This window comes from Taudactylus pleione, unplaced genomic scaffold (assembly GCF_031769625.1).
Source record: "Taudactylus pleione unplaced genomic scaffold, aTauple2 ptg000967l, whole genome shotgun sequence".
Taxonomy (NCBI): Eukaryota; Metazoa; Chordata; class Amphibia; order Anura; family Myobatrachidae; genus Taudactylus; species Taudactylus pleione.
In genome coordinates, this window is record NW_028285368.1 from 5,760,001 (window position 1) to 5,765,000 (window position 5,000).

Here is a 5,000-nt window from a genome sequence, read left to right on the forward strand (position 1 = left end):
GCATTGTTGGGCCTGGTTAGTACTTGGATGGGAGACCACCTGGAAATACCAGATGCTGTAGGTAATTTTATACAGCCAAAACATTCTTTCCTATTACATTTTACATTACATTTTTTCAACTTATCAATGAATTTACTTGAATTAAGAAGTAAAAGATGTCTAAAGTTAATGTTTTTGAGCACCTACAGCCAAACCACACTGGACATGGCCAATCTAGTCTGATCTTGGAAGCTATGCAGTGTTGGGCCTGGTTAGTACTTGGATGGGAGACCACCTGGGAATACCAGGTGCTGTAGGTAATTTTATACTGCCATAAAATTCTTTTCTATTACATTTTACATTTAATTTTTTCAACTTATCAATGAATTTACTTGAGTTAAGAAGTAATAGAGGTCTAAAGTTAATGTTTTTGAGCACCTACAGCCAAACCACACTGGACATGCCCAATCTTGTCTGGTCTTGGAAGCTATGCAGTGTTGGGCCTGGTTTGTACTTGGATGGGAGACCACCTGGAAATACCAGGTGCTGTAGGTAATTTTATACAGCCAAAACATTCTTTTCTATTACATTTTACATTTAATTTTTTCAACTTACCAATGAATTTACTTGAGTTAAGAAGTAAAAGAGGTCTAAAGTTAATGTTTTTGGGCACCTACAGCCAAACCACACTGGACTTGCCCAATCTCGTCTGATCTTGGAAGCTATGCAGAGTTGGGCCTGGTTAGTACTTGGATGGGAAACCACCTGGGAATACCAGGTGCTGTAGGTAATTTTATACTGCCATAACATTCTTTTCTATTACATTTTACATTTAATTTTTTCAACTTATCAATGAATTTACTTGAGTTAAGAAGTAATAGAGGTCTAAAGTTAATGTTTTTGAGCTCCTACAGCCATACCACACTGGACATGCCCAATCTCGTCTGATCTTGGAAGCTATGCAGTGTTGGGCCTGGTTAGTACTTGGATGGGAAACCATCTGGGAATACCAGGTGCTGTAGGTAATTTTATACTGCCATAACTTTCTTTTCTATTACATTTTACATTTAATTTTTTCAACTTATCAATGAATTTACTTGAGTTAAGAAGTAAAAGAGGTCTAAAGTTAATATTTTTGAGCACCTGCAGCCAAACCATACTGGACATCGCCAATGTCATCTGATCTTGGAAGCTATGCAGTGTTGGGCATTTTTAGTACTTGGATGGGAGACAACCTGGGAATACCAGGTGCTGTAGGTACTTTTATACTGCCATAAAATTCTTTTCTATTACATTTTACATTTAATTTTTTCAACTTATCAATGAATTTACTTGAGTTAAGAAGTAATAGAGGTCTAAATTTAATGCTTTTGAGCACCTACAGCCAAACCACACTGCACATGCCCAATCTCGTCTGGTCTTGGAAGCTATGCAGTGTTGGGCTTGGTTTGTACTTAGATGGGAGACCACCTGGAAATACCAGGTGCTGTAGGTAATTTTATACAGCCAAAACATTCTTTTCTATTACATTTTACATTTAATTTTTTCAACTTATCAATGAATTTACTTGAGTTAAGAAGTAAAAGAGGCCTAAAGTTAATTTTTTTGAGCACCTACAGCCAAACCACACTGGACATGCCCAATCTAGTCTGATCTTGGAAGCTATGCAGTGTTGGGCCAGGTTAGTACTTGGATGGGAGACCACCTGGGAATACCAGGTGCTGTAGGTAATTTTATACTGCCATAACATTCTTTTCTATTACATTTTACATTTAATTTTTTCAACTTATCAATGAATTTACTTGAGTTAAGAAGTAATAGAGGTCTAAAGTTAATGTTTCTGAGCACCTACAGCCAAACCACACTGGACATGCCCAATGTCGTCTGATCTTGGAAGCTATGCAGTGTTGGGCCTGTTAGTACTTGGATGGGAGACCACCTGGGAATACCAGGAGCTGTAGGTAATTTTATACTGCCATAACATTCTTTTCTATTACATTTTACATTTCATTTTTCAACTTATCATTGAATTTACATGAGTTAAGAAGTAAAAGAGGTCTAAAGTTAATGTTTTTGGGCACCTACAGCCAAACCACACTGGACATGCCCAATCTCGTCTGATCTTGGAAGTTATGCAGTGTTGGGTCTGGTTAGTACTTGAATGGGAGACCACCTGGGAATACCAGGAGCTGTAGGTAATTTTATACTGCCATAACATTCTTTTCTATTACATTTTACATTTAATTTTTTCAACTTATCAATGAATTTACTTGAGTTAAGAAGTAATAGAGGTCTAAAGTTAAGTATTTTGAGCACCTACAGCTAAACCACACAGGACATGCCCAATCTCGTCTGATCTTGGAAGCTAAGCATTGTTGGGCCTGGTTAGTACTTGGATGGGAGACCACCTGGGAATACCAGGTGCTGTAGGTAATTTTATACAGCCAAAACATTCTTTCCTATTACATTTTACATTACATTTTTTCAACTTATCAATGAATTTACTTGAGTTAAGAAGTAATAGAGGTCTAAAGTTAATGTTTTTGAGCACCTACAGCCAAACCACACTGGACATGCCCAATCTTGTCTGGTCTTGGAAGCTATGCAGTGTTGGGCCTGGTTTGTACTTGGATGGGAGACCACCTGGAAATACCAGGTGCTGTAGGTAATTTTATACAGCCAAAACATTCTTTTCTATTACATTTTACATTTAATTTTTTCAACTTATCAATGAATTTACTTGAGTTAAGAAGTAAAAGAGGTCTAAAGTTAATGTTTTTGGGCACCTACAGCCAAACCACACTGGACTTGCCCAATCTCGTCTGATCTTGGAAGCTATGCAGTGTTGGGCCTGGTTAGTACTTGGATGGGAAACCACCTGGGAATACCAGGTGCTGTAGGTAATTTTATACTGCCATAACATTCTTTTCTATTACATTTTACATTTAATTTTTTCAACTTATCAATGAATTTACTTGAGTTAAGAAGTAATAGAGGTCTAAAGTTAATGTTTTTGAGCTCCTACAGCCATACCACACTGGACATGCCCAATCTCGTCTGATCTTGGAAGCTATGCAGTGTTGGGCCTGGTTAGTACTTGGATGGGAAACCATCTGGGAATACCAGGTGCTGTAGGTAATTTTATACTGCCATAACTTTCTTTTCTATTACATTTTACATTTAATTTTTTCAACTTATCAATGAATTTACTTGAGTTAAGAAGTAAAAGAGGTCTAAAGTTAATATTTTTGAGCACCTACAGCCAAACCATACTGGACATGGCCAATGTCATCTGATCTTGGAAGCTATGCAGTGTTTGGCATTTTTAGTACTTGGATGGGAGACAACCTGGGAATACCAGGTGCTGTAGGTACTTTTATACTGCCATAAAATTCTTTTCTATTACATTTTACATTTAATTTTTTCAACTTATCAATGAATTTACTTGAGTTAAGAAGTAATAGAGGTCTAAATTTAATGCTTTTGAGCACCTACAGCCAAACCACACTGCACATGCCCAATCTCGTCTGGTCTTGGAAGCTATGCAGTGTTGGGCTTGGTTTGTACTTAGATGGGAGACCACCTGGAAATACCAGGTGCTGTAGGTAATTTTATACAGCCAAAACATTCTTTTCTATTACATTTTACATTTAATTTTTTCAACATATCAATGAATTTACTTGAGTTAAGAAGTAAAAGAGGCCTAAAGTTAATTTTTTTGAGCACCTACAGCCAAACCACACTGGACATGCCCAATCTAGTCTGATCTTGGAAGCTATGCAGTGTTGGGCCTGGTTAGTACTTGGATGGGAGACCACCTGGGAATACCAGGTGCTGTAGGTAATTTTATACTGCCATAACATTCTTTTCTATTACATTTTACATTTAATTTTTTCAACTTATCAATGAATTTACTTGAGTTAAGAAGTAAAAGAGGTCTAAAGTTAATATTTTTGAGCACCTACAGCCAAACCACACTGGACATGGCCAATGTCGTCTGATCTTGGAAGCTATGCAGTGTTGGGCATGGATAGTACTTGGATGGGAAACCACCTGGGAATACCAGGTGCTGTAGGTAATTTTATACTGCCATAACATTCTTTTCTATTACATTTTACATTTAATTTTTTCAACTTGTCAATGAATTTACTTGAGTTAATAAGTAAAAGAGGTCTAAAGTTAATATTTTTGAGCACCTACAGCCAAACCATACAGGACATGGCCAATGTCATCTTATCTTGGAAGCTATTCAGTGTTGGGCATGGTTAGTACGTGGATGGGAGACATCCTGGGAATACCAGGTGCTGTAGGTACTTTTATACTGCCATAACATTCTTTTCTATTACATTTTACTTTTAATTTTTTCAACTTATCAATGAATTTACTTGAGTTAAGAAGTAATAGAGGTCTAAAGTTAAGTACTTTGAGCACCTACAGCTAAACCACACTGGACATGCCCAATCTCGTCTGATCTTGGAAGCTAAGCATTGTTGGGCCTGGTTAGTACTTGGATGGGAGACCACCTGGGAATACCAGATGCTGTAGGTAATTTTATACAGCCAAAACATTCTTTCCTATTACATTTTACATTAAATTTTTTCAACTTATCAATGAATTTACTTGAATTAAGAAGTAAAAGATGTCTAAAGTTAATGTTTTTGAGCACCTACAGCCAAACCACACTGGACATGGCCAATCTAGTCTGATCTTGGAAGCTATGCAGTGTTGGGCCTGGTTAGTACTTGGATGGGAGACCACCTGGGAATACCAGGTGCTGTAGGTAATTTTATACTGCCATAAAATTCTTTTCTATTACATTTTACATTTAATTTTTTCAACTTATCAATGAATTTACTTGAGTTAAGAAGTAAAAGAGGTCTAAAGTTAATGTTTTTGGGCACCTACAGCCAAACCACACTGGACTTGCCCAATTTCGTCTGATCTTGGAAGCTATGCAGAGTTGGGCCTGGTTAGTACTTGGATGGGAAACCACCTGGGAATACCAGGTGCTGTAGGTAATT

General features: G+C 37.2%; 2 non-coding genes and 17 pseudogenes across 2 annotated transcripts; all 19 read left to right on the plus strand.

Moving 5' to 3' along the window:
* The window catches only part of LOC148456214 (5S ribosomal RNA), a 119-nt pseudogene extending 55 nt beyond the window's left edge, over window positions 1-64 (plus strand).
* Window positions 65-180: 116 nt separating this feature from the next.
* Window positions 181-299, plus strand: LOC148456215 (5S ribosomal RNA; annotated as a pseudogene).
* Window positions 300-415: 116 nt separating this feature from the next.
* Window positions 416-534, plus strand: LOC148456216 (5S ribosomal RNA; annotated as a pseudogene).
* A 116-nt stretch (window positions 535-650) lies between these two features.
* Window positions 651-769, plus strand: LOC148456217 (5S ribosomal RNA; annotated as a pseudogene).
* Window positions 770-885: 116 nt separating this feature from the next.
* Window positions 886-1,004, plus strand: LOC148456218 (5S ribosomal RNA). Its single transcript, XR_015873872.1, has one exon. It is a non-coding gene; the product is annotated as a 5S ribosomal RNA (ribosomal RNA).
* Window positions 1,005-1,355: 351 nt separating this feature from the next.
* LOC148456219 (5S ribosomal RNA) lies at window positions 1,356-1,474 on the plus strand (annotated as a pseudogene).
* Window positions 1,475-1,590: 116 nt separating this feature from the next.
* Window positions 1,591-1,709, plus strand: LOC148456220 (5S ribosomal RNA; annotated as a pseudogene).
* A 116-nt stretch (window positions 1,710-1,825) lies between these two features.
* On the plus strand, window positions 1,826-1,943 carry LOC148456221 (5S ribosomal RNA; annotated as a pseudogene).
* Window positions 1,944-2,058: 115 nt separating this feature from the next.
* On the plus strand, window positions 2,059-2,177 carry LOC148456222 (5S ribosomal RNA; annotated as a pseudogene).
* Window positions 2,178-2,293: 116 nt separating this feature from the next.
* LOC148456223 (5S ribosomal RNA) lies at window positions 2,294-2,412 on the plus strand (annotated as a pseudogene).
* Window positions 2,413-2,528: 116 nt separating this feature from the next.
* On the plus strand, window positions 2,529-2,647 carry LOC148456224 (5S ribosomal RNA; annotated as a pseudogene).
* Window positions 2,648-2,763: 116 nt separating this feature from the next.
* LOC148456225 (5S ribosomal RNA) lies at window positions 2,764-2,882 on the plus strand (annotated as a pseudogene).
* Window positions 2,883-2,998: 116 nt separating this feature from the next.
* Window positions 2,999-3,117, plus strand: LOC148456226 (5S ribosomal RNA). Its single transcript, XR_015873874.1, has one exon. It is a non-coding gene; the product is annotated as a 5S ribosomal RNA (ribosomal RNA).
* Window positions 3,118-3,468: 351 nt separating this feature from the next.
* On the plus strand, window positions 3,469-3,587 carry LOC148456227 (5S ribosomal RNA; annotated as a pseudogene).
* A 116-nt stretch (window positions 3,588-3,703) lies between these two features.
* On the plus strand, window positions 3,704-3,822 carry LOC148456228 (5S ribosomal RNA; annotated as a pseudogene).
* A 116-nt stretch (window positions 3,823-3,938) lies between these two features.
* Window positions 3,939-4,057, plus strand: LOC148456229 (5S ribosomal RNA; annotated as a pseudogene).
* A 351-nt stretch (window positions 4,058-4,408) lies between these two features.
* On the plus strand, window positions 4,409-4,527 carry LOC148456230 (5S ribosomal RNA; annotated as a pseudogene).
* Window positions 4,528-4,643: 116 nt separating this feature from the next.
* LOC148456231 (5S ribosomal RNA) lies at window positions 4,644-4,762 on the plus strand (annotated as a pseudogene).
* Window positions 4,763-4,878: 116 nt separating this feature from the next.
* LOC148456232 (5S ribosomal RNA) lies at window positions 4,879-4,997 on the plus strand (annotated as a pseudogene).
* Window positions 4,998-5,000: the final 3 nt, after the last annotated feature.